At 32.6% G+C, this 27,131-nt stretch overlaps 1 long non-coding RNA gene across 2 annotated transcripts in view; it reads left to right on the plus strand.

The window, feature by feature from the left end:
• Positions 1–6,863: 6,863 nt before the first annotated feature.
• The window catches only part of LOC141501037 (uncharacterized), a 228,120-nt gene continuing 207,852 nt past the window's right edge, over positions 6,864–27,131 (plus strand). For both annotated transcript variants that reach the window (XR_012472116.1, XR_012472115.1), the window contains exons 1-2: positions 6,864–6,923; positions 12,079–12,165. This is a non-coding gene — a long non-coding RNA (uncharacterized LOC141501037). The remainder of the gene's footprint in view (positions 6,924–12,078; positions 12,166–27,131) is intronic.

Raw genomic sequence — 27,131 nt, forward strand, 5'->3', positions numbered from 1 at the left:
ATTTAAAGGAATTTGAAGTGGTTTGGGAGAGAGCTCAAGTGAGTACCTCCCTTTACTCCTCCATCTAGACTCCATACCCTCATTATCTTTATTTTGTAAATAATGAAACTGAAGAGCAAGATGTCAAATGACTTCCTTCAGGTTACATAGTGAGTAGATTTTTAAAGAAGAATTTGAGCACAGGTCTTTCTGACTCTCAGCTATCTAAGATTTTAGTTACTAATAGAGTTCCTATGTAGATAGACTTGGAACACTAATACCCATCTGGGGAAGATAGTTCGGAGTATAGTTTGATTTTACTTACTACTTTTAGACTAGACTGAACTTCCTTCCTTGTTTATGTGTCAGTACAAAAGAACAGATGGGAATATCTTCAAATAACATACAATTTTAGAATTGGAGGTGACTTCACAAATCATCTAATCTAATCTTGGTGAATTAATTCTGTTGGTGAATGCAAGATCATAGAGTCAGTTATTTATTGACTCAGAGGAAGTTAGAACTCATATCTCCTCAGTCCAGTGTTCTGTTTAATATACTTTGCTTCCTTATATATTCTCTTGTATTTTATACAATCTAATTCCATATAAATGTGTATCCTGGGCCCATTTCTACAAGTATTTATACAAGATTTGCATTTTAAAAATTTTAAAAGGAATATGATTTCTCTATATCTTCTATTTTTCTTTCTCCTTATTAACTTATCTAGCAAATTTCATTGTGACAACCCAAAGGAATATTTAATGTTGACACCTATTAGTAAGCTGGAAATTTTGATGAGTTTTTAAAGGTGGATCCATGTGACCTGGAAAAATAAATCAAGGTCATTACTTGACTCATGCAAAATCCCTTCATGCATTTACATTACAATGTAATTATAGCAAACAGATTCATAGTCCTGAAAAAGCTAAAACCTACTCACTATTGATATGTATGTATAGAAGGTTGAATAAATGAATGAGAAAATTTGAAACCAAAAAACAATTTAACTGTACACCGAAGAAGCTGTTGAAGTTGGAATTTCTCTTTCTATTGCTTCCTGCTGTGTTCTCTTGATAGTGTTTAGAAATAGTGATTATTTTGTAATTTTATTGTATATCCTACAACTTTGCTGAAGTTTTTAATCCTTTCAGATAATTTTTGATTGATTCTTTAAGATTCTCTAAGGATATCATCATATCATCTGCAAAGAATGATAATTCTGCTTTTTTCTTGCCTATTTTTATTTTTCATTTTTTTCTTAACATTGCTAATATAACATTGAATGATAGAAGTGATCTTATACTTTTTTGTTTCACTCCTGTTCCTATTTGAAAAGCTTCAAGTTTATTCCCCAGTAATGATGATGTTTCCTATTATTTTAGATAAATACTGTTTATCCATCTAAGAAAAGCTTCATTTACTCCTGGGCTTTGAATTAAAAAAATTCCTAATTACATATAAAATCAATTTTAATGTACATTAAAATGAATTTAAAATTCTCTCCATTCAAAGGGACCTTTGAATCTTCTCTGTTATTAAATGTTAAGGTTATACATGTGTAATCATGCAAAATATTGCCATTATAGTCATATTGTGAAAGCTGACAAAGAACCACATGAAAGAAAAAAAAAACAAAGTGAAAAATTGCATACTTTTAAATTCATCCAGACCCTTATTAGTTCTTTCTCTGGATCTGGATGACATTTTTCATCATGACTCCTTTGGAATTACTTTTAGGTCACTGTATTTCTGAGAATATCTATGTTATTCATAGCTCAATGCTGTACAGTATTGCTTTTACTATGTACAGTGTTCTTCCTGGTTCAGCTTACTTCACATCAATGCAAGTAAGTCTTTTTAGGCTTTTCTAAAATCAGTGTGCTTCAGCCATTTTTTTAATAGCACAATAGTATTCTATTACAAGCATGTACCACAATTTATTCAGCTATTCCCCCCAACTGATGGATATCCCATCAATTTTCAATTCTTTAACACTTATGTTGCTATAAATATTTTTGTACAAATATGTACTTTCCTCTTTTGTGATTTCCTTGTAATATAGACCTAATAATGGTATTGCTGGAACAAAGACATGCACTTTGGGAATAGTTCCAAATTGCTCTCTATAATGGTTGGATTAATTAACTACTCCACCAACAGTGTATTAGTATTCGAATCTTCTCACATCCCCTCCAACAATTGTTATTTATCTTTTCTCTTATATCAATCTGATAAGTGTGAGGTGGCATAATAGAACTATTTTAATCTGTATTTCTCTATATTAAATAATTTTATTAAATTTTATTAAATTTATTAAATTAATTAAATAAGCATTTCCAAAACATAGTATAATAAAAAAATTGTTGCCCATGAAACTGCAAATCAACTAAATACAATTTGTTATTCCTTTAAATATAGAAGAAAATTATCATGTAAATTCCTTTCATTTTCTCCTCTCATCCTAGAGATGGCTACAAATAGACATAAATCAGTATATATGTGTGTGTATGTATATAAAATTATTTGATACATGCTTCTATTTATCAGTTCATTTTCTGGATGCAGATAGAGTCTTTCTTCATATATCCTTTATAGGTTATGTGTATTCGTAATATTCCAGTAAAATTGATAATTAAGTTGAAATGGATGAATATTTACAAAAATATAAACTACCAATATTAACAGAAGAGGAAATAAAATTCTTCAATAACCCTATTTTAGAAAAGCAAATTAAACAAGTAATCAATCAACTCTCTAAGAATAAATCTCAAGGATCAGATTTAAAAATTTTTATTTTAAATTTCATTGATTTTCATTAGGGAAATTGATCTATATTTTTCTTTTCCAACTTCTACTCTCACTGCTTTAGCTATCAAAACATATTTTTTTGGTCATAAAAAGAATTTGCTAGAATCCTTTTCTTTGTTTTTTGGATATTTTTTACTATTAGAATTGATTGTTTCTTAAACATTTGGTAGAATTCACTTGTAAATCCATCTGATCCTTGAGATCAATTTTACTGGCATATATTTGGGCAAAATAATTTCCAATAATTACTTTATCTTCATCTTCAATGGTTGTGCATTCTCCCTTTTAATTTTTGATACTGAAATTTATATCTTCATCTTTTTCAATCAAATGAAATCTTTTTGTTATATTTTATTTTATCATAAAACTAGTATTTATTAATTCATTTTTTACTTTTGATTTTATTAATCTCCTCTTTATTATTTAGCATTTGTTATTTTGGTATTTATTTGGGTATTTTGTTAGATAAATCATTTATTTTTTCTCAATTACATGCAAACAAAATTTTTAACACTCATTTTTAAAAAATTTGAGTTCGGATTTCTCTCCTTCTCTTCTTTTCTGCCTTTCTTAAAAAGTCAAACAATTTGATATAGATTGTATATGATCAGTCATGGAACACATTTCACATTAGCCATGTCGAAAACAAAAGCATATATCCAAAAAGAGAGAAAGAAAGGAAAACCCAAGAATAAAAAGGTAAAAAAAATTTCATTTAATCTGAATTATGACTCCATTACTGTGAATGTGGGTAGAATTTTTCATTCTATGTCCCCCATATCATTTTGATGATGAGAATAGTTGTCATTCACAGTTGATTTTTGGTCAATATTTCTATTACTGTTTACAATATCCTCCCAGTTCTGATCTTTTTCATTTTGCTCTTATAAATTCATATAATCTTCCCAAGTTCTTCTGAAAGAAGAACTGTTCATAATTTCTTACAGCACAATAATATTCCATCACATGTATAGACTGCAACTTGCCTCAGTTATTCTTCATTTGATGGGTATCAACTCAATTTTCAATTCGTTGTCACTATAAAAAGAAATATTGTAAATGTTTTTGTACATAAAGGCCCTTTCCTTTGACTTCTTTGGGGTTCAGATATAGCATCAGTATCATTGGGTCAAAGGGTGCCCATATTTTTGTTAGCCTTTTTGACATTGTTCCAAGTTATTCTTCAAAATGACTGGAACAGTTCACAACTCCAACAAGATTGCATTAGTGTCCCAATTTTCCCATAATCTCCTCTAACAGTTGTTATTGTACATTTTTTATATTAATCAATCTGATATATATGAAGTTGCACCTCAGACTTATTTATTTATTTAATAGAGATTTAGACATTTTAAAATATAATTATAGAATTTATTTGTTTTTTCTTTTAATAATTTCTCATTCATGTCATCTGATCATTTATAAATTGGGAGTGCCATATTCATACAAATTTGATTCAGGTTTTTATATATTTGAGGTATGAAGTCTTAATCAATGAAATTTAAAAAAAACTCAGTTTCCTTCTTTTCTTCTCTTTTTTGCAGCTTTCTTTTTATTCATTCAAAACTTTTTAATTTGATAAAATCAAAATTATTTATTATATATACCATAATGCTAACTCTAATTTGGTTATATTTTTCCCCTTATCTATATATAACAGAAAAATGTTCCATACGTCCTTAATTTGTTTATGATATCACTTTTTATGTCTTAAGATAGAAATTTCCCTTAAACACTGCTTTGATTACATCGCATTTTGTGATGTTGTCTTGTCATTCTCTTTATTCCAATTATTGCTTGTTTCCATTTCTTCTTTTATCCACTCTTTCTTTAAAATTACATTATTTACCCTTTAATAAACTTTTAATTTATGCTTGCATAGTTATATATTAAATGTGTTTTATTATATTATCTGAAAAGTGTGCACTTCATATATTTCTATTTATGCAATTGGTTATGACATTTTTTGGTTCCCTAGTACATGATAAGTTTTTGTGAAGGTGTCTTGTATAGTTGAGAAAAATTATATGCTAATTTCCATTCCCATTTGTTTGCCCACACCCCCACAAGTCTATCAAGTCTAACTTTTCTAAAATTCTATTTCTACTTTAATTTTCCTTATTTATTTTATGGTGAGGTTTATATAGTTCAGAAAGGGGAAAATTGTGGTCCATCTAATATAATTTTATTGAACTTCCCTTTAAGAATTTCGATGCTTTGCCTTTTGGTGTATAAGTATATGTATATGTATATGTATATGTATATGTATATGTATATGCATATAATATGTATATGTATAGTCTATATATAATCTAATCTATATCATCTATATCTATATCTATATATCTATATATCTATATCTACATCTACATCTACGTCTACGTCTACGTCTACGTCTACGTCTACGTCTATCCATATCCATATCCATATCCATATCCATATCCATATCCATATCCATATCCATATCCATATCCATATCCATATCCATATCCATATCCATATCCATATCCATATCATATCCATACCCATACCTCTATCTCTATCTCTCTCTCTCCATCTCCATCTCCATCTCCATCTCCATCTCCATCTCCATCTCCATCTCCATCTCCATCTCCATCTCCATCTCCATCTCCATCTCCATCTCTATCTCTATCTATCTCTGTCTGTCTCTATCTCTATCTATCTAATCTATGTCTTTGTCTATGTCTATGTCTATATCTATATGATATAGATATTTAGCATTGATATAACTTAATTTTTCTTTTAGCAAGATGTAGTTTACCTACTTATCCTTTTAATTAGTTTTTTTGCTCTTTTGATATATTTTATTTGCTTTTGTTTTACCTGAGAACGTGTTTGCTACCTGTTTTTTTTTTCCTTTACATCAGCTGAAGCATAGTATATTCTTCTCCAGCCCCTTTAGTTCTTTGGGTGTCTGTTTCTAGTGTGTTCCTTGTAAACAACATATTATTGAATACTGGTTTCTAATCCATTCTATTATTTTTTTTTCCATTTTATGGGTGAGTTCATTCCATTCAGTTGTGATTACTCTGTAATCATACAAGTGTGCATTCTCCTTTATCCTATTTTCTTCTGTTTATCTCTGTCTCTGTCTCTCTGTCTCTATCTCTGTCTGTCTCTGTGTCTCTCGCTCTGTTTCTGTCTCTATCTCTGTCTCTGTCTGTCTCTGTCTGTCTCTGTCTCTCTGTCTCTGTCTGTCTGTATCTCTCTCTATCTTGTTCTTCTTTTAAAGTCTATTTTGCATCTGATAACTTCCTTCTTTTATCTGCTTTCCCTTTTAACCCTTTCCCCCCTCATTTCTTTCAATTTCTATTTTCTTGTTAGATCAGTTAGATTTTTATTACCACTTTAGTTGACACATATACAGTTTAAACATATTTTCACATATATATATGTATATCCATTATATATATATACACATATATATATATATATTTTCCTCTTGAAATAATTTTTATGTGCAAGATTCAAGCATTGCTTGTCCTTTTCATTTCCTCCTTCACTGCTCATTCTTCCTCCTCTCCCTTCCTTCTTCTCCAAGGACATCCCTCTTTTTGTTTAGCCAATATTTTTACATCATCCCAACATAACTGATTTAAGTCCCATCCCTTCTTTTTTTAAAGGATTCTTCTAATAATCCTAATAATGATAATGTTTTCCAAAGTTTCATGTATCACCTTCCCATATAGAAAAGTAAAAAGTTTAACCTCATCAGGTCCCTTATGATTACTGTTTCATGTTTACTATTTTAGCTTCTCTTGAATCTCATATTTTAAAGTCAAATTATCTATTCACTTCTGGTCTTTTCATCAAAATAGAAATATAAAATACTGTATTCTATTAAATATACATTTTTACTTGATATTTAATTTTGCTGGGTAGGTTAAATTTTGTTAGCAATTTCAAGTCTTTTGGCTTTTAGCATATCATATTCCAAGGCCTCTTCTACTTTAAATTGGTAACTGTTAAATCTTGTGTGATCCAGAATGTAGTTCCATGGTATTGGAATGTTTGTGGGGATTCTTTTTGACTGCTTGAATTCTCTTTGACCTAGGAGCTATGGAGTTACCTTACAATATTCCTTGAAGTTTTCATTTTGGAATCTCTTTCAGGTGGTAAATAATGAATTATTTCAGTTTTTAATTTACACTTTGGTTCTAGTATATTGGGGCAATTTTCCTTGATAAGTTATTGAAATATGAAGCCTAGGCTCTTTCTTTGCTCAAGGTTTTCAGGTATACCAATACTTCTTACTACATCTATTTTCTAGATAAGTTGCTTTGTTTTGAAATATTTCACATTTTCTTCTTTTTTTTCATTCTATTGATTTTTTTGGTGTTTCATAGAGATTCCAGTTTTCATTTGACTGATTCTAATTTTTTTTAAAGAATTATTTTCTTCAGTGCACTTTTTAAATTTTTTCCAGTTTTCCAATCCTATTTTTAAGTTATTTTTCTTCATTACTTTTTGTACTTCCTTTACTAAGTTGTTAATTTAATTTAATTTATTCATTTTTTGCCATGTAATGAGGTAAAGGTATTTGCCCAAGTTCACACAGCTAGGTAATTATTAAATGTCTGAGGGCAGATTTGAACTCAGGTCCTCCTGATTCCAGGGCTGGTGCTCTATCCACTGTGCCACCTAGTTGCCCCTGTTAAATTTTCTTTTCATAGTTTCCTTCCTTTGCTCTCATTCTTTACCTGTTTTCCCTGTACCACTTTTTATTAATTTTAAAAATAATTTTGATCTATTTCAGGAATTCTTGCTGTGTTTGTTTCTGTTCAATAAATTTTTTCCTTTGGGGGGGCTTTTCTTGTAGATGTTTTGACTTCATTATCTTCTTTTGAGTTTACATCTTGTTCTTCCCTATCTCTATAGTAGCTTTTTAGGGTCAATCTTCTTTTTTCCTTCCTTCCTTCCTTCCTTCCTTCCTTCCTTCCTTCCTTCCTTCCTTCCTTCCTTCCTTCCTTCCTTCCTTCCTTCCTTTTCTCTCTCTCTCTCTCTCTCTCTCTCTCTCTCTCTCTCTCTCTCTCTCCCCCTCCTTTCCTTATGGTATAGTTGAGCTCGGTTTCCAGCAAGGAATGGGGGATGAGGGTGTTTTATCCTTCAATCTTTTTCACACTGTTGTTTTCAGAGCTAGATCCATTTGTTTGAAAGCTTTGTCTTTCCAAGGTGATGTGATCTGGAGAGAGATGGGGTCACTGCTCTCCTAATATGCATTATATTTCTTACTCAGGAAAAACACCTCATTTCTTGGAATTACAATTAATACCGCTCCTTAGACCATTGTCTCTTTGGTACCAGAAGTGATGTTGTTCCTCACTATTTCTGATCCATTTTGACTGTTAGTCTTACAACTCTAAAACATCCCGTTCCCTTGGGATCAGAAGACATTCCTAATCCTTCTTGATGAAAAATGCTCCAGTTTTCCTTGAACACTGATATAAAAGTAGATAAAGGCAATGGATTTGCCAAATAAATTTTTTTTTCCTGGGCCCAATACAGCAGAGAGGGCTCCTATAATCTTTTTCTGACTATTTGTTAGGTTCCCTTATTTTTGAGTTGAAAAGTTTGGAAGTTACTGCTGTTTCTTTTGCTACAGGTATTTTTATCCAAATGTGTTCTAGACCATCCTCCATACTGTTTTGGAGATATCTTTCAGATTTCCCAAGTTATCTTGATCTACACGAATATCTCACTCTGACCATTTGTTTGCTTTGCAATTCCAGAATTTTATTTGAGGTGTTTTTTAAAATTTTTGGAGGGAGGACGTTGAGGGAGCTAGACTACAGGCTTTCTATTCTCCACCATTTTTTCTCTACTCCCGGAAATCCCTGAAGAATCTTAATGTAAAGAATATTGTTGTGAATGATGTCTCATAATTTATTATTTATTTAAATACATACTTATGGTGTTTGGAAATCATGTTTATATTTGAAAATATGCAATCATTTCCCTCCTTTTTTGATACTCATTACATAGACATCATAAAATCATAGAACTGGAAGGTTTTTGAAGCTTTGAAGTTATTATTTAGTATCATCTTATTTTAAAGATGAGACCACTAAATCCCAAAGATGAAACAAAATCGAAAAATACCTGCTCCATGCAATTATTACAAAAACCAAGAAGTTATAAAATTATATACACATAGAGAATTGTGTTTATACAGATTTTTACTATCTGTTGATAAAAATTTAGTGAGAATATTCTGACATCAACCTCAAAAATCAGAAAACCAGTTTTCAGTTCCATGCCCTGTTATTTAACTATTATCTGTTTTTAAGTCACTTCCTCTCTCATAGGCTTAGTTTCTCTACCTGTAAACTCTTGTATTTTTTTTAATGAAGTCATATAGTTGAGTCTGAATCTTTGTTCCCTCATTTTTAATGAAAGTTTCTTGTCAGGGATACTGGAATGGTTTACCTTTTCCTTCTCCAGATCACCATTTTCATTTGATGAAACTGATGCAAATAGAGATTAAATGTTTTGCCCAGGATCACACAGCTACTAAAGTCTGAGACTAGAAGATTTGAACTCAGGTCCTTCTCCCTCCAGGTCAGCACTCTATTCACTGCTATCCCCCATCCTAGACATATTATGATATGTTGTTTTACAGTGCTATTGAGAAGAACATGTTTTGAAAATGTGTCACTGTTAACCAAATTTTGAGTGAGGTCTTATATTCCTTCTAACTGCAAAATATACTCTGATGCTTTAAAGGCTCATTGGCTTTCTTATTCTTAGTTGTACTGCCATTTAAACATTTTACAAATCATCTGTTTCCTAACTCTAAATCTGAGCTAGAATTTTCCATAATTTTCCAGGGAGCAGCTGCCTAATATCATAAAGGGAACATTACCTGAGAGAACTCCCAGGTCCTACCCATGCTGGAGAAACTTTAAGTTTGGTTTTAGTAATGATCTGATTCATAATTTAATGTTTAAATAGGGAAGGTATTTGACCAAGGTAACTCATACAGAAATCGATATATATAATTTCACAATGTTATTTAAAAATTGGGCTTTTCTTTGTAGATTTGTTTTGGCAGAACTCAATGCCAAAAGAGATCTAGTAACAAGCAGGAAAGATAAAGCAGGTTATTTATTTTCTCTCAAGAAAATCCATCATGACACCATATAAAACATTTGAATAAAGGTAATGTTTGAATAAGTGGAATGTAATGATTTCTTATTTCTGCAAACATCTACATCTGCATAATGTTTAATGCAAAAGTCTTGAAATTTGCCCAAAAGGCTTTTTAGTTTTCAAGTTGGTGGGGAGAAAGCTCCATGGTGACACATTAAAAAGCTATGAAGAGAATGAGAAACCAAATCCCATCTTCCAGTCTTGGAGGGTAAAGCAAATAGGATTGTATCCCTTCATAGAAACTGTAGTTAATATGCAGATAGAGCACTTCTAGCGAATTAGTTTGGCTCTGGTTCAGCTCCTAGCAATATCAATATTAAATTTCCACTTAAGTCTCCAGTACAGATGAACAAGTAGGAGATTAACATATTTCCAAATTCATTTTTATTATTTATCTTGATGGCTGGCTTCCTGCATTGAAAACAAAAAACTTCCTTAATTATTCCAAAGAAAAATTATTTATACCATAAAAAGGGGAAAAGCAGACATTTTGTCCTCACAAAAGCTTTTTTCTCAAAAATATATGGTAGTCCAACAACAATATAAATGGAAAAATGTTCACTTTTCCTATGATTTTAATGTGAATCCAGCGTGAGCCTGGACTTTAGACTAGGTGTTGTTTTCTCAAAAAGCCAGACTTACACACTAATGAAGTTAAGCACTCTAAATGAATAGATTTGTGGCTTCCATACCACACTGGAAAATTAATTGCATTTGTCCATCTTTTCCCCCCTCATTCACATTGCTAACCAGGTATAAAGAGCAATGCTTGGCTGCTATCATATAATGTTCCCTATAGTGAGTTCTATTGTGCTTGCGTTTCATCCATCATTTTACTCTTGAAATTTGGCACAATATACATAAAATTAGAATATCTACCCCTGGTATTATAGATGCTGCCAGACAGCACCACTGATATGAAAAAAAAATAGGCTCTTTGCAGACCACCCTTCAACCATCACAATGACAAAATAATTGTAGGACCCGCAAGATTAGTCAAACTGCATGGGAACAGGACACTCAGTTTGTGACAGAAGCAAGTATGCTATTAAGGAAGTAGCCAAGTAGGGGCATGCTGTTCTGACACTTTTCTTGCTGCCGATGAATATAGAATGACTCCTTTGAGTGAATGTCAGGGCAGGGTGATTAGCATAATTAGAACATACACATATGCCACAGTGGTAACTGTATAAAGTTCCAGTGAGTAAAGATTAAGAGCAACTGGAAATAGGTTCCCAGGGATATGCAGGCATCCCTTGGAGAAAGGGTTGAGATTAGGTAGTGGTTAAGAACACACTGGATGTAGCACTCCCAGGGTGCACAAGTTCGATTGGTTTGGCATGGAATTGTTTGTTGCATTTTATAAGATCAGGAAGATCTTGAAAATAAAAAGCAGCTCATTGGTCTCACGGAGATCTGTTATTTTCCAAATCATCTGAATTTTGTCCTTCATGTTTTAAGAGGCAACCAGATAACATTTTTTGCCCTCCGTGAAAATTTCCACTAAGTGGGGAATCATCTAACAATAAATTGAATTTTTCAAATCTCACAAATGACTACAGGTCAAATTAATGAAGTATTTTATGTGTAGGTCCTATTGTGCCTTTTTCAATTTCTCCATGATCTTAAAATTGAAGTGTTGGCAGATCATAAAATTCTTGATCTGGAACTGGAAGGGATCTCAATGTTCCTCTAGTCCAATCCATTTAATTTACAATGAGGACTCTGAGACCCAGGGAATTAACTGACTTCTTTAAAGTGACACAGGCAGTTAATGTGAGAGGAGGGATTTGAACCCACTAGCCTAGAATTGGTATCTTTTCTACTGAAAAATCAGGAAATTATAAATACTGACAGTGGCTTAATTGAAAAATATATCTTCTTGTGACTCCCCTTTTGCTTCTAACTCAGCATGGTTTTTAGCACAGGTCAAACTTACTTAGAAATCATCCATAAAGTAAAATATAATATTCTTTTAGTATGCTCTCTTGTTGGTATGATGGAGAGTGAAATAAATTTAGTGCTGGGAAAACCTGACTTCAAATCTTGCTTCAGTTACTTACTATTTGTGTGAGACAGGAAAGTCATTTCAACCTTTATATGCCTTGATTTACTCAGGTAATGAAGTATGTACTAAATTGCTGTGAGAGTTATTTGAAATAATGTAGATAAATGCTTCTTCAAATCTTCAAGTGCTTCAGAAATGTGAGTTACGATGACAATTACTACTACTACTATTATTACAACAACTACTACTACTACTACTACTACTACTCTGCTACTACTTTTTCTACTTATACCTATTGTTATTATTATAATACTATTGCTATATAAATTTGAGAATTTGGAGAAGGATGTGGAAATGAAATAAAATAAAATTTTGGATGAAAGAAGAGGAGGGTATTTGAGAAGTGATTAAGCTTCATTTCCATACTGGTTTTGTGAGACTGATGAAAACCAGTTATAATGAGACTGTTTATAAGAGGGAAGTGGAAAATGTATGTAACCAGGGCAGAGATTCACATGGATGAAGTAGGCACTGAAGATAGGCTCTAACCTCTGTAGCACCCAGTCAATGGGCAACAAGGAGAGAGAGAGAGAGAGAGAGAGAGAGAGAGAGAGAGAGAGAGAGAGAGACTTGCATTTCAGAATAGGGAATAAAAAACTGAACATTTTCTTTCTAAGGGTGTGACTACTTGCCTGTAACTCACTTTTAAGAATGTTATAAAGTATCTTCTTTGCTTCATAAAGACTGTTCTGAGTTCTTTGTAAGACAATTTCTTTTTTTCCGCTATCAATAGTAATTTTTCATAAAAATTGTTTTCTTTCACAAGAATTTTTTTGGATGTGTATCTGAGGACACTTTAATTATTGAAAGACAGTAATAGCATAGCATGAGATTTGCAGACAGGTCTTAGTGTCAGAAAAAACCTAGGTTTAAAATTTGACACATACTGTTTTTGTGAACTTGGAACAAGTTTTCAACCTTAGGCAGCTTTCTAAGACTATAAAGTGTGGATGTGTTGTCAATCTGCAACAGTAAGATAAGTTTCCATATAGAAAAAAATTTCCACATAATTAAAATCACAGCACTGAATAAAACAAATAATAGAAGCAAATATATACTTATAAAAATTTATAATTCACATAAATAGAAGCATATACTATTTTATATCCTAAAAGTAAAATTATATCTATTAACTGAGAAATATGTACAATTTTATATATTTGTAATATATGTTTTTGTTTAATTATTTGTAATATATACATTTTTGTATTTATAATATAAACAATAAATATTTATGCAAATTTAATTAACTTGGAAACTTCACTTAAAAATCTTACCTGAAAACAAGGAAAGCCTCACTTGACTTTCACAATACTCCTTTAAATTGGTGCTTCCTTTTCTGATTTTACATATGAGGAAGTTGAGGCAGAGGTTAATTGACTTGCTAGTCTCACACAACTGCTAAGTATATGAAGTAGGATTTGAAGGCAGATTGTCCTTACTCTTAATTTAATCAATAAATAAATAGATACAAACATACATACATATATATCCTTAAATACATAATCACACAAATATATATGTATATATAGATCAATCTCTTATCTTTATATGATGGTAAATGTAGGAAAAAGAAAAATAAATTAAATTTATCTCCAAATGTTGAAGCTTATAGCCCAGCTGATTCAAAGATTTAAGATAATACAGACCCTCATTTTTTAAAAAAAGAAAAAAGGCACAAAAGGAAAAAAAAACCCTTTTTATCTTAGTATACTGTTTCTCATCAGACATCAAGTCTATTTTGCCCATATTTTTCCTGATAAGGGTTAGACTCTTTAAGTTTTGGACTATGGTACAGATTTTTTTTTATATTTATGTCATTGCACAAATTGCTTTCATGTTTAAAAAAATAATTGTTTTCTCTGAAAACAACTTTGTGAGATAGTAATTATGGTATCCTTATCCTCATTTTTTTCAATGAGGAAACTAAACTTCAGAGAGGTCTTAGTGACCTTCTTATGGTAATGCTAGTTAGCAAACATCAGAGGAGGAATTTAAAGCCAGATTTTCCCACTCTCAAATCAAATCCATCCTTCCTTACATTATTATCTCATGTTACCACTCAATTTCTGATAAGTAGAAAAAAAGTCAAAGATTGACTAAAATTTCCTTCTGAGTTACCAGAGGAACAAGTTATTAAAACCTTTCAGTGACTCATTTTCTATATCTTAAAATTAAAATAAGCCTGTTTTTGCTGCAAAAGTTTCATTTTTTTAGATCTGAAAGGAAATTTATAAGCCATAAAGTTCAATCCCCTAGTTTATAGGTGAACAGGCTGAATCCTTAAAAGTATGAATAGCTTCCCAAGGTCAAATAGGCAGCAAGCAACAGAACCAAGATTGAAGCCTAAGACTTCTGACTCCAGATTCACTATTTGTGCAGTTCCTTTGTGATCATCCTGAAGTCAACTTGTAATAGCTATCAAGACTTGGTTGTTAAAATTTCAGTACAAGTATCTACACATATGAAATAGATAAATGTTTCAAATCACTACTTGATCTAGTTTCATTTGTTTAACCTTAAGAAAGTAATGGAGAAATATTAATCATGTGGATTAAATTTTTAAGGGGGCTAGGCACAACTAATTTTTATTTTGTAAGTCAATTGTTGAAAATACACCAGAATACACCAAAGTACCACTTAGTCCCTTTCTCCTAAAAGTTAGAGAGATGACAGAATTAAAGGATTCAGTTCTCTGAAAGGAAATTCAGAGAGACCTTCTAGTCTAACCTCTTTATTTGTTAGATGATGGAAAGAAGACAAAGAAGTATAGTGGGGATAAGAATATGTGCAACTCCATTCAATTTACTACTCCATTTTGTTAATAAGTGATTTTTTCTAAGATGTTTTTCTGTAATAAAATGATAAACAATTGAGTGGAACAGATTGTTAATGACATGGTTCCCTCAAATTTGGTGAACAATTACTAATGATGTGTGCATCCCCTTAGATTTGATATATAATTATTAATACTATGTGTGTCTAGGGGCAGCTAGGTGGTGCAATAGATAAAGCACTGGCCCTGGAGTCAGGAGCATCTGGGTTCAAATCCATTCTCAGACACTTAATAATTACCTAGCTGTGTGGCCTTGGGCAAGCCACTTAACCCCATTTGCCTTGAAAAAAAATAAATATGTGTGTCTTCAAAGTGAATAAATATCTACTAAGGACATGTATGTGTCACTTAGATTTAGTAAAAAAAAAAACCGAATGACAGATATGTGAATAAGTAAATCTTTAAGCTTTATTCAGTATCTACATTGTACCAGACACTGTGGGAAGTGCTGAGGATACAAAGTAAAGCAAAAGATAACCCCTGCCCTTGGGGAGCTAACAATCTAAGAGGAGCTCAAAGACTTGGTGAACAACTAGTAATGATATATCCCTGCCTCTCCAATTCTGAATTAACTGATAAACACTTGTCAATGACAGAAACAATGAAAGCTTTGAATTTCCTTTCATCACAGACTTAGACATTTGATCACTTATCAGAACATACTTAGCCACAATCTTAAAAAGGCATTGCAGGCATCAACTCCCAGATTGAAACTAGGACAGACTTTGATATTCCCTATAATAAATATAAATACCCCAATTTGTTTGAGAGTAACACTGATTTACAGTGGCTTGCCAGAATACCATTTTGAAGAGAAATAGATGTTTAGGTAGAAAAGGAATCTTATCATGACCCCCAGTATGAGGTAAAGTTACCTAGTCCTTTTGGTATCAGGTTTGTGGTTTATTCCCAGAGGGATTGATGTTTATATTATTGAATAGTCATTAAAGTTTAATTGCATGCACGGGTGAGTATAAATCTTGTAAGTGTAACATCAACCCTAACAAGCATACATAACCGTAAATCAGTTTTTTGCACACATACTATCTTACAAGAGCATAAATGCACTGTCCTAAGGTCTCTCTAGTCTCAAAACCACTGCATTCCTATGAGGTACAGATTTCTAATTTTTTTTATATACTAATTCTTTCATCCCCATTTTTCACATAAGAAAATTGATAACAGACAAAGCTATCAAGTGATAAGTATGAAATGTTCCCTCTGAGATAGTGTTCATGAACAAAGATAACCCAGGCTCCTTGAATATGCAACTTAGTGTGTACTAATCATCTCATATAGACCATGTGTTGCAATGCACTGTCTTCATGTGCTATAATATTATGCTTTCAGACCCTGAGGTATATTCTGAAAGGAGCAGAAACAATACCCCCCTTTCCACTCCCTTCCCCCAACCAAGGAGACTTTCTCCAGAGGTTCTGTTTTGCCACGCCTGAAACCTAAAACTCCCGATATGCTGAGGAGTGATTTTGAAGTGGGACCTAGTGCTGTGCCATTACTTGGACTTAGGAAGCCAGCTGTGCGAGTTGTTGTGTTGGAAGAAAGGCCTGCTGGGAGAGTAGCCTGCATGTGTTCCCTAATTTTCTGAATTATCATATCCTTATAATCAGTTTCTGAGCCATGAAGCAGTCATGAAGCCTGAAATCCCAGGTTCCAGGAGAGAGGCAAGGATGTATAGTCTGAAGTGGTCTGTTCTATTTATCCGCTCATCACTCAGCATCTATATGTTTTCATCATTGCTTCCGCCTTATCTATGCCCCCACTTCAGTTAATTTTTCTTAATGATGTTTCATGAGACCCAGATGGTATTCAGAAATTTGAATGAGATATGATGTCTAGCTCATGAAAACAGATTCAGAGAGAAAGGTTTATTTTCTCTAGGAAAAACATAAGGCCTAGACTGCCTGTGAATGTTGCCTATTCTGTGGATTTGCAATTACATTACAGGGTGCTCAGGGTTCCATTCCTTGGATCACTCCATTATAGGCTTGTTGTAAAAGATTTTTGCTAATTTGGTCATTTAATAACCAAATCCTCTTTCCTGTAGTAAAATGTAGGATTCTTGAAAGGACAGAATGTATAGTTTTTGTGTTTTAATTTCCAGGGCCCAGCTCAGAACTTGGAAGAGTAGGTACTTAATGATATTACAGAGAACTTGAAGAATTGAGGTGCTTTGAATATTTTTCTTAAATATTTACCCGACAGGCATTATAGTTTTTATTTCTCTGCAAATTTCTTTGCATTTGTTGATGCAAAAACTTTTAAGTAGGAATGAAATATTTTGCCAAAACCACCACACAATTAATCAATCCTCCATTTTGTTAATAAGTGATTTTTTCTAAGATGTTTTTCTGTAATAAAATGATAAACAATTGAGTGGAACAGATTGTTAATGACATGGTTCCCTCAAATTTGGTGAACAATTATTAATGATGTGTGCATCCCCTTAGATTTTTTACAACAAATTCTTAGTGTAATATGATGCCATATTCCTCACCTTTTGAAATACCTAGTTGCCCTCAAAATTCACCATGTCTTCTCCAAAAGATATGCTTTGTTTCAAACCAGAATCTCTTCCATAGGCTCCTTCTCACTACCCACATCAGTTTTTGCCTTTAAGGTATTTCTGACCTGGAACTTCATTCTTCTGATTGGGGACTCTGGAGCACTATATAAGGGAAGTTTTCCTTTGTGCTCACAACCAGGACCCAGTTCTGGAACAATGAACTAGTATAAAATAAATTCTACCATTGTTACTGTTTGAAGTATATCAATCTCTTTCCTGTGGCTCTCCAAATCATTTCTATCACTTTCTGAATCAAAATCCCTTTCCTTGGCTACCAGTTCTTCATGTATGTCTTGAATATAAAACCCTTAAGAATAGATACTGTAGGGGCAGCTAGGTGGCGTAGTGGATAAAGCACTGGCCTTGGAGTCAGGAGTACCTGGGTTCAAATCCAGTCTCAGACACTTAATAATTACCTAGCTGTGTGGCCTTGGGCAAGCCACTTAACCCCATTTGCCTTGCAAAAAACCTAAAAAAAAAGAATAGGTACTGTCTTTGTTTTTATAATTGAAATATAGTGAGTCAATAAATCTTTTTCATTCATTCATTCATCAATTCATTGCAATCACCCCTTCCCTAGTTGTTTAATGCTGGGCAATATAATTTATTTTATTTACTTAGAATATACTTTGTATTTACTTACATAAGTACATGATGAATTCCACAGGAAATCATTTCCTTAAGCAAAAACATTTTAATCTTTGTATCCAAAATGACTTGAATGTAGTGGAGCTTAAGTAATACCCGATAAATGGAATTAATTTCTCTTCATTCTGTATAAAGTATGATTGTAGATATATTATTAATGCTGTTATGGCTAATACTATTATCACACTTTTACTGAATGCTTACTATATGTTAGACAACATGCCAAGTGATACAAAGACACAAAATAGTCATTGCTTTTAAACAGCATACAGTCCATTGGAGGGGAAAATAAGAACACAGAAAATTAAACATGAAATTAAAACAAAATTAATTGAGGAGAATGTTCTTGGAAATGAAGAGATCAAGCAAGATAGGCTTCCTATAGGAGGTGGTATTTAGAATGACCCATGATGAGGACTATGGATGTTATAAGGCACAGAAAAGAGGGCATACATCATAGAGAGTTTGGTCAAAACTTAAGAGTGTATGAAGAAAAAGAATATGCAATATATGTGGAAAGATAGGCTGGAGATGTGTTATCAAATGTTGTAAAAGCCAAACTGGGAGTTTTGCTGTAAGAAGTGGTAGGGAGCAAATAGAACTTCTTGATCAGGGGAAAGATGTGGGAGATCTATGATTTAGGAATATGAGTTTGACAATATATATTGATTTGTTTGTGTGTGTATATGTAATATCTTTGTCTATCTCTTTTTTATTATCTTTTTCTCTCTACCTGTCTCTGAATCTGTCACCACTCTCTCTGTCTGTCTTTCTTTCACTCATCTAATTCTTTAGAAAGAATTATTTCCATACTAGACTATTAGCTCTTTGAAGATACTTGTATTTCTTATTGCATGTTGAAATAATAGGTCCTCAATTAACTATGCCCTGAATCAAATTTAATGTACTTAAGTTCCAGTGTTCCTCTTAACCAAAAATGATTTAGCAATAAAATAGTACTGGTTACTTAAAAGGTGAGGGCAGGCATATAGTTGAGCAAAACATCTCAGAAGCATAGCAAAATATTGTTGACTGCTAATAGTTCAACTGAAATGAATTAGTAATTTAGTCAAGAAATCATAAGGGCCTAGACAGACTTTTAAAAGGAAATTCCTGCAATCATTCACTGTGACTTAGAGGTCAGCAGTGTCTGGCAGAAATTTTTGCCAATGAACTGAACAGAGGAAGATTTCAAGGTAAGTCAAGTAAGATCTTAGCTAGTATAGTATGCTCTGTTTGTCTTCTTGAAGGTATTCACCTTCAAGTGACAAGTACTTGTCACTTGATTTGTGACTTGTCATTGGATTTGTCTTGGCAAATGTAAGCATTAGGCTATGTGGAAAATTGGCAACTGGATTTCTATTCTCAATTCCTTCAAGTTCTGGTAACAATTATGACCACTGGAATATGGAATATCGGAACTGAAGTCAGGAAGATAAATTAAAAACTTGCTTCAGATCCTATCTGTGTTACTCTAGGCAAGTCATTTAACTGCTACTTGCCTCAATTTCCTCATCTGTAAATTAGATATAATAGCATCTCTCACAGTTTAATATGAACATGGTAGTTCAAGACATTTATTTAATTTATTCAGTGCCAAATATGTTCCAGATATAGTTATCATTTCTGGGGATTGAAAGAAGGAAATAAAAAAAAACAGAATTAAAAAATAGCCTCTAATATAAAGAGGCTATCAATCTAATGATGGAGAAGACATGTAAACAATTCAGGATACACTGGGAAACAGACTCAGGGGAAATCACTAAAACTTAGGAAAAGTGGAAAAGACTTATTTTAGAAGGCAGCTGAGATTTGAGGGTAGTCAGGGAAGTTAGGAAGTGGCGATGAGGACTATAATTATGCTAGACATGGGGACAGCCAGTGATATTTGGATGAGGGAGATGAAGTATCATGTCTGAGGAACACACTGGAGCCTAGTGTCACTGGATCATGGACTGATTTCAGATAAATGAGATGTAAAAACATTGCAAATGTAGGGAAAAGGGTCATGTTATGAAGGTCTATAAAAGCTAGAGGATTTTATATTTAATTTTAGTGATACTAGGAAAGTCCTGGAGATTATTAAATGTGTGTGTGTGTGTGTGTGTGTGTGTGTGTGTGTGTGTGTGTGTAATGTTGTCAGAGCTGTACCTTATAAAGGTCACTTTTACAGCTACATGGAGAATGGATAGCAAAGGTGGACCAAAGAGATCTGCATATGGACTGTAGTATGATGATTGCAGTGTTGGAAGAAAGAAGGGGACATATAAAAGAGAAATATCAAATGTGGAAAGTATAGCATTTGAAGTATAGCACTTTGAAGACTCATTTGATTTAGGGGTGTGTAGGAGACATAGCTTCTGAACCAGACTGACTGGGGCAATGGTGGTACTATTGAAAGTAAAATAATGTCAGGAAAAGAGAAGAGGTTATTTTGGTGAAAGATGATAAGTTCAGTTTTGGGCATGTTGAATTTTACATGTCAGTTAGTCAGGTTTCTTTAAGTCTGTGCCCTCTCTTCCCTATACTGAGTACATTGATGAGAAAGTGTGACTGAGTTTTCTATGTGGATTCTGTTGTATTTTTTATGACTAATTTTGTTTTTATTATATTTTCAATATTATTATTTATTTTACCTTATTTCTAAGTAAATAATCATATTTAAGATTTAAAAGTATCAAAATATTTGAGTCTACTTGCCAAGAAAAATCTAAGAAATATATGAAGATAATTACAAAACAGTTCACACAAATAAAGTAAGATCTCAATTATCAGAAAAAAACCAAGATTATTTCATGCAATTAGAAAAAATAACAAAATTCCTCTGAAAGAATAAAATGGAGGGGCGGCTAGGTGGCATAGTGGATAAAGCACCCGCCCTGGAGTCAGGAGTACCTGGGTTCAAATCTGGTCTCAGACACTTAATAATTACCTAGCTGTGTGGCCTTGGGCAAGCCACTTAACCCCATTTGCCTTAAAAAAAAAACAAAAAAGAATAAAAGGGAGAGAAGAAGCCAAGATGGCAGAGTAGAGGAAGGGACTCACCTGAGCTCTCTCCACCAACACTTCCAAATACCTTTAAATGACTCTAAACAAATTCTGGAGTGGTGAAACTCACAAGAAGATTGAATGGGGCAAATTTCCAGTCCAAGACAGATTAGAGGATTTGGCAGAAGGTTTCTATTTACCACAGTGAGTGTGGAATATAGTCCATTGAAAACTAGACCAGCACAGAACAGGACCTAGAAAATCAGGAGTACATTTGGGGAAATCAGCAGCAATGATAGTTTCCAAACCCCTCAGCCCATAGGCACCAAAGATAACTTAGAAGTTCAAAAAAAAAGAAGTCAGACCTGGGTGAGAGTGGAGCACAGTCCAGAGCAGGTCTTTCCAGCATAGACCCAACTGCAGTAAAACAGGAACAAGCTCTGGGAATCACTAATCATCAATGTCATCAGTTTGGTTCCTGGAGTTTTCACTCTACAGACAGGGTTTTGAGCAACTGGTCAGAAGGTGATTACAAAGGTCTCTATGTTCCCATGGAGGCAGGACTTGGTTGGTTTGTCCATACTCAGATATGGGTTGCAATCCTGGGTGGCTCACAGTTCATAGGAAAAAGATAGTAGTTTTGGTCATTCACAGCCAGGAGTACAGGCCATGAGAGTAGTGAATACACCTGTCCTTGGATCACACTACTTTGGAAAATCTAAAACCTTGCAGGTCTCTGGAAGTATCTCTGAAAATAGTTGCATAACACCTCTGAAGATTGAGAGAGTGCACCCTACATTCCTACTTTAACAAAGAATTAAAATCAATTTGTCAGGAAAATGAGCAAATTACAGAAAAAAAGTCTGTTCATAGAAAGTTACTAGGGTGATAAGGAAGATTAAAATACACTCAGAAGATAACAAAGTCAAAGCCTCTTCTTCCAAAGCCTCTAAGAAAAAATATGAATTGGTTTCAGATCATGGAAGAACTAAAAATAATTTTGAAAAACTATTAAGAGAGGTTCAGGAAAAGTTGGGAAGAGAAATGAGTGATAGAAGAAAATCATGAAAAAAATGAGTCCAAGGAGATACAGAAAAAATGACACTTTAAAAAAACAAACTAGGTCAAATATAAAAGAGAAAGAAATGTCATTTTGGAAAAGAACCCATTAAAAAAAGAATAATTGACCAAATAGAGAAAAAGGCACAAAAATTCACTGAAGAAAAAAGAAATCTTCATGAAAAGTGGAATTGGTCAAATTGAAAAGGGGGTTAAAAACACTGAAAAAATGATTCCTTAAAATTTAGAGTTGAGCAAATAGTAGTTATTAATTTTGTGAGAAATCAAGAAACAATAAAATAAGAAAAAGAATGGAAAATTAGGAAATAATATGAATTATCTCAGCAGAAAAGCAACACAATTTTAAACAATATTTAAAAAAATTTAACAATATTTTAAAATTATTAAAATTATTGACCCACTTGAACTTTCAGGAAATTATCAAGGAAAACTGCTCTGATATTCTTAAACCAGAGAATAAAAAAGAAATTGAAAGAATCCACTAATCATCTCTTAAAAGAGATCCAATAGTGAAAACTCCCAGGAATATTGCAATTAAAAAAAAAAAGTCAAATTCCAGAGCATTTAATTTAAGGAGAACTATATTGTGAGCAACCAAAAAGAAATAATTCAGTTATCATGGAATCACAGTCAGGAATACACAAGATTTAGCAACTTCTACATTAAAAGATTGAAGGACATTCCAGAAGGCAAAAGAACTTGAATTACAATCAAGAATCAACTTGCCAGCAAAATTGGATACTCTTTTTAGGGAGAAGATGGATATTCACTGAGATAGGGGAGTTTCAGATTTTCCTGATTTTCCTGATCAGAGATGACCAGGAAATTCAATCTTCAAATACATAAAAGGTAAAGAGGAAAGGCAAATCATGAGGGACTTAATAATATTAATTGTTTACCTTCCTACATGAGATGATACTGGTAATTTAGAAGTACTTTCCTAATCATTAGGGCAGTTATAAGGAATATATATATATATATATATATATATATATATATATATATATATATATATGGAGAGAGAGAGAGAGAGAGAGAGAGAGAGAGAGAGAGAGAGGAGAGAGAGAGAGAGAGCAAAGGAATGAGTTGAATGTGAAAGAATGGAAAGAAATATAAGGACTATAGTAGGATAAAGGGGAAAGGAGAGGTTAAAAAAGGGGATAAATTCTCCTTCAGAAAAAAGACTAGAGAAAGGTTTGCAGTAGAGGAGAAGAGAGAGAGGCTGAGGTGACTTGAATGAACCTTATTCTCCTCAGAATTGACTCAGAGGGAATAATAAACACACTCAAAAGAGTATAGAGTTTATGTCACCCTGAAGGAAAGTAGAAAGAGAAGCAAATTAAAAAAGAGAAGGGGGTGATAGAAGGGAGGGCAGATTGGGGGGAGGGTATGTTCAAAAGCAAAACACATTTGAGGAAGGATAGGGTGAAAGGGGAGAGAAAATAGAATAAACAAGTTGACAAATAGGATGGATGGAATACAGTTAGTAATAGTAATTATGAAAAAAAAATTTGAAGTAGATTTCTTTTCAAGTCCTGGTTTCTTAAGCATATAGAGAACTGAGCCAAATTTGTAAAAAATGGGAGCCATTTCCCAGTTGATGAATGACTAAAAAAGTATAAACAGTTTTTAGACAAGGTAATCAATGTTATCTATAACATGTGAAAAAATCTAATTGATGACTGAAGAAATGCAAATTACAACAATTCTGAGGTGCTACCTCACACCTATTAGATTGATTAACAGGACAGAAAAGGAAAATGACAAATATGTGTGGGGATATGGGAAAAATGAGACATTAATGTATTGTTGGTGAAATTGTGAACTAATTCAACCATTCTATAGAACAATTTGGAATTATACCTTAAGGGCTATAAAATTGTGCTTGCCTTTTGACCTAATATTACCACTACTAGATATGTATCCCAAAAGAAATAAAAACAAAGTGGTAAAGTGTGTAGGAATATTTATAGCAACTCTTTTCTGGTGACAAAGAATTGGAAATTGAGCAGATGCTCCTGAACTAGGGAATGACTGAATAAATTGTGATGTTTGATTATTATGGAATGTTATTCTGCTTTGAGAAATGATGAGTAGGATGCTTTTGGAAAAAATCGGGAAAAATTTATATGAGTTGATAACTCATGGACAATGTAGCAGCAATCTTGTAAAATGATCAGACTTGGTTATTTTTAGCAATACAAGATCCAAGACAAGTCTGAAAGACTGATGATGAAAAATGCCATCCATCTCCAAAGGGGGAAAACCAAACTGATGTTCTCTGAATACAAATTGAAACATACTTTTTTACTTTATTTTTCTTAAGTGGTTTTTTTGGTCTATTTTTTTCTTTCACATCATGACTATTCTAGGGGTGTTTTGTTTGAGCCTACCTTTATTACCTATATTGGATTACTTGTCTAATCAATGGGAAGTAGGTGTGGGGAAGAAGGAAGGGAAGGAATTTGGAACACATAATGTTAAAATTAATATTAGGGATTATTTTTGCATGCAACTGAGAAAACAAAATCCTAATTAAAAATTGAGCAGCATCAATAAAAAAAGACTAAGAGGTCAAGAATATCAAGGTAATTAATGAAAAAAATGCAAAAGAAACTGGCTTATTTGAACTAGATCTGAAATGATATTATAAAGTAACAACTATCAAAACAATTTGTCATTGACTAAGAGAAAGAGTGGTGGGTAAATGAAATAGTTTAGGGACACAAGACATATTAGTAAATAATTATAGTAATCTACTCATAAACCCAGCTTCTAGGTTAAGAAATCACTATTTCACCAAAACTGTTATGAAAATGGATAAATAGTATGGCAGAACCTAGGCATAGACCAACATCCTATACTAAGATAAGGTTAAAATGGATACATGATTTCAACATAAAGTTGATACCATGAACAAATCTGGAGTATAAGGAATAATTTACCTGTTAGATCTAGGGAGAAGGGAAGACCTTATGATCAAACAAAAGATAGAGAACATTATAAAATACAAAATAGATAATTTTTATTTCCATCATATTAAAAATATTTTGTACAAAAAAGCCCTGTTGCAACCTAGATTAGAAGGAAAGCAGAAAGCTGGGAAAGATTGAGCACCTCATTTCTAAAATATGTAGAGAATTGAATTAATTCTATAAGAATACAAGTCACCTCAAATGATAAATATCAAAGGATATTTATAGGTACTTTACTGAAGAAAAAATTAAAATTATCTATATTTATATGAAAAATTCTCTAAATTACCTTTCATTAGAGAAATATGAATGAAATTAAGCAACTCTGAAGTATCACCTCACACCTATATATGGTCAATATGCCAGAAAAGGAAAATGATGATTATTGGTGGAAATGTAGGAAAATTGGAACACTAATGTATTTTTGGAATGTGAACTGATAATTCTGGAGAGCAATTTGAAACTATGCTCAAAGGACTATAAAACTGTGCATATATTTTGATCCAGAAAAGAACCCATATATCCAGTATTAATTTTAGCTGCTCTTTTTGTTGTGGTACTGAATTGGACGTTGTGGGGATGCTCATCAATTGAGCATTGACTGAACAAGTTTTGTTTTATGAATGTAATGGAATACTATTTAGCTATTAGAACTGATGAGCAGAAGAATTTCAGTAAAAGCTGAAAAATCTTAAATGAACTGATATTGTTTGAAAGGAGTGAAACTGGGAGAATATTGTGTACTGTAACAGCCACATTGTACAATGGTTATCTATGAACTCTTCTCACCAATGCAATGAGCCAAAAAACTCATAATGAAAATTGCTATTCACATCCAAAGAAAGAACTATGGAATCTGAATAAAGATCAAGTAATACTATCTTCATTTTTTTGTTTTGCTTTTATTCTTTTCTCTTTTTTCCTTTTGTTCTGTCTTTTATAATATCACTAATGTGGAAATATGTTTACCATGACTGTACATGTATAATACATCAGATTGCTTGTTGGGGAATGGAAGGGAGAGAGGGAGAAAAATTGGAATTTAAAATCTTACAAAAATGGATGCTGAAAACTATCTTTATGTGTAATTGGAAAAAAATAAAATATTAGGTGAAAAGAAAATTTTTTTAATGTCATCATACTAAATAGTTATTTCATTTAAATGGAAACATATGTGTGGCCTCAAGAGCTAATATTCTGAAAAGAGAGATTGTATTCCCCCATAATTGGTTTATCTCTAGAATTCTAGAGATAGTTTAATGGATTTAAATTTGATTAATATATATTTTAATTAAATAGAATTTTAATTTAGCTACATGATTGATAAGTTAATATACTTTTATTAAATGCAAACTATAGTGTTGATCCTTTTCTGGGTATCTAGATCTGCCAGTGTGAAGTCAGGTTGGAGTGATTGGATAAAATAAAAAATGACAAATTATCTATATAATCAGGTGAGAGGTATGAGGCACTAGAAAACTATGCAACTATGAGGTACCACCTCACACTTATTAGACTGGCTAAGATGACAAAAAAGAAAAATGATCAATATTGGATTGTAGAATATTTGAGAATGCAGGGTTGGTGGAGTTGTGAACTATTCCAATCACTCTGGAGAGCAATATGGAACTATGCCCAAAGAGCAATCAAGCTGATCATACCAATACTAGACCTATATCCAGAAGAAATAATAATAAATGGGAACATTCTCATATATTCCAAAATATTTGTAGCAGATCTTTTTGTAGTGACAAAGAATTGGAAATTGAGGGGATGCCTAACAATTGGGGAATGTCTGAACAAGTAATGGTATTTGAATGTTATGCAGAATTCTCTCAGCAAATCTTTGGAAAGCAGGGTCTAGAGATTATATCCCAACATTTGTCTGAAACCCCTTAGGATTCCTTTAGCATAGCCTAAGAGCACAATGGCTTTTTTGATTTCCTTCTTATAGTATTGATTCTAATTAAATTTATAGTCAGGTTTTTGAAG

The sequence above is a fragment of the Macrotis lagotis genome, chromosome X (genome assembly GCF_037893015.1).
Source record: "Macrotis lagotis isolate mMagLag1 chromosome X, bilby.v1.9.chrom.fasta, whole genome shotgun sequence".
NCBI classification, from domain to species: Eukaryota; Metazoa; Chordata; class Mammalia; order Peramelemorphia; family Peramelidae; genus Macrotis; species Macrotis lagotis.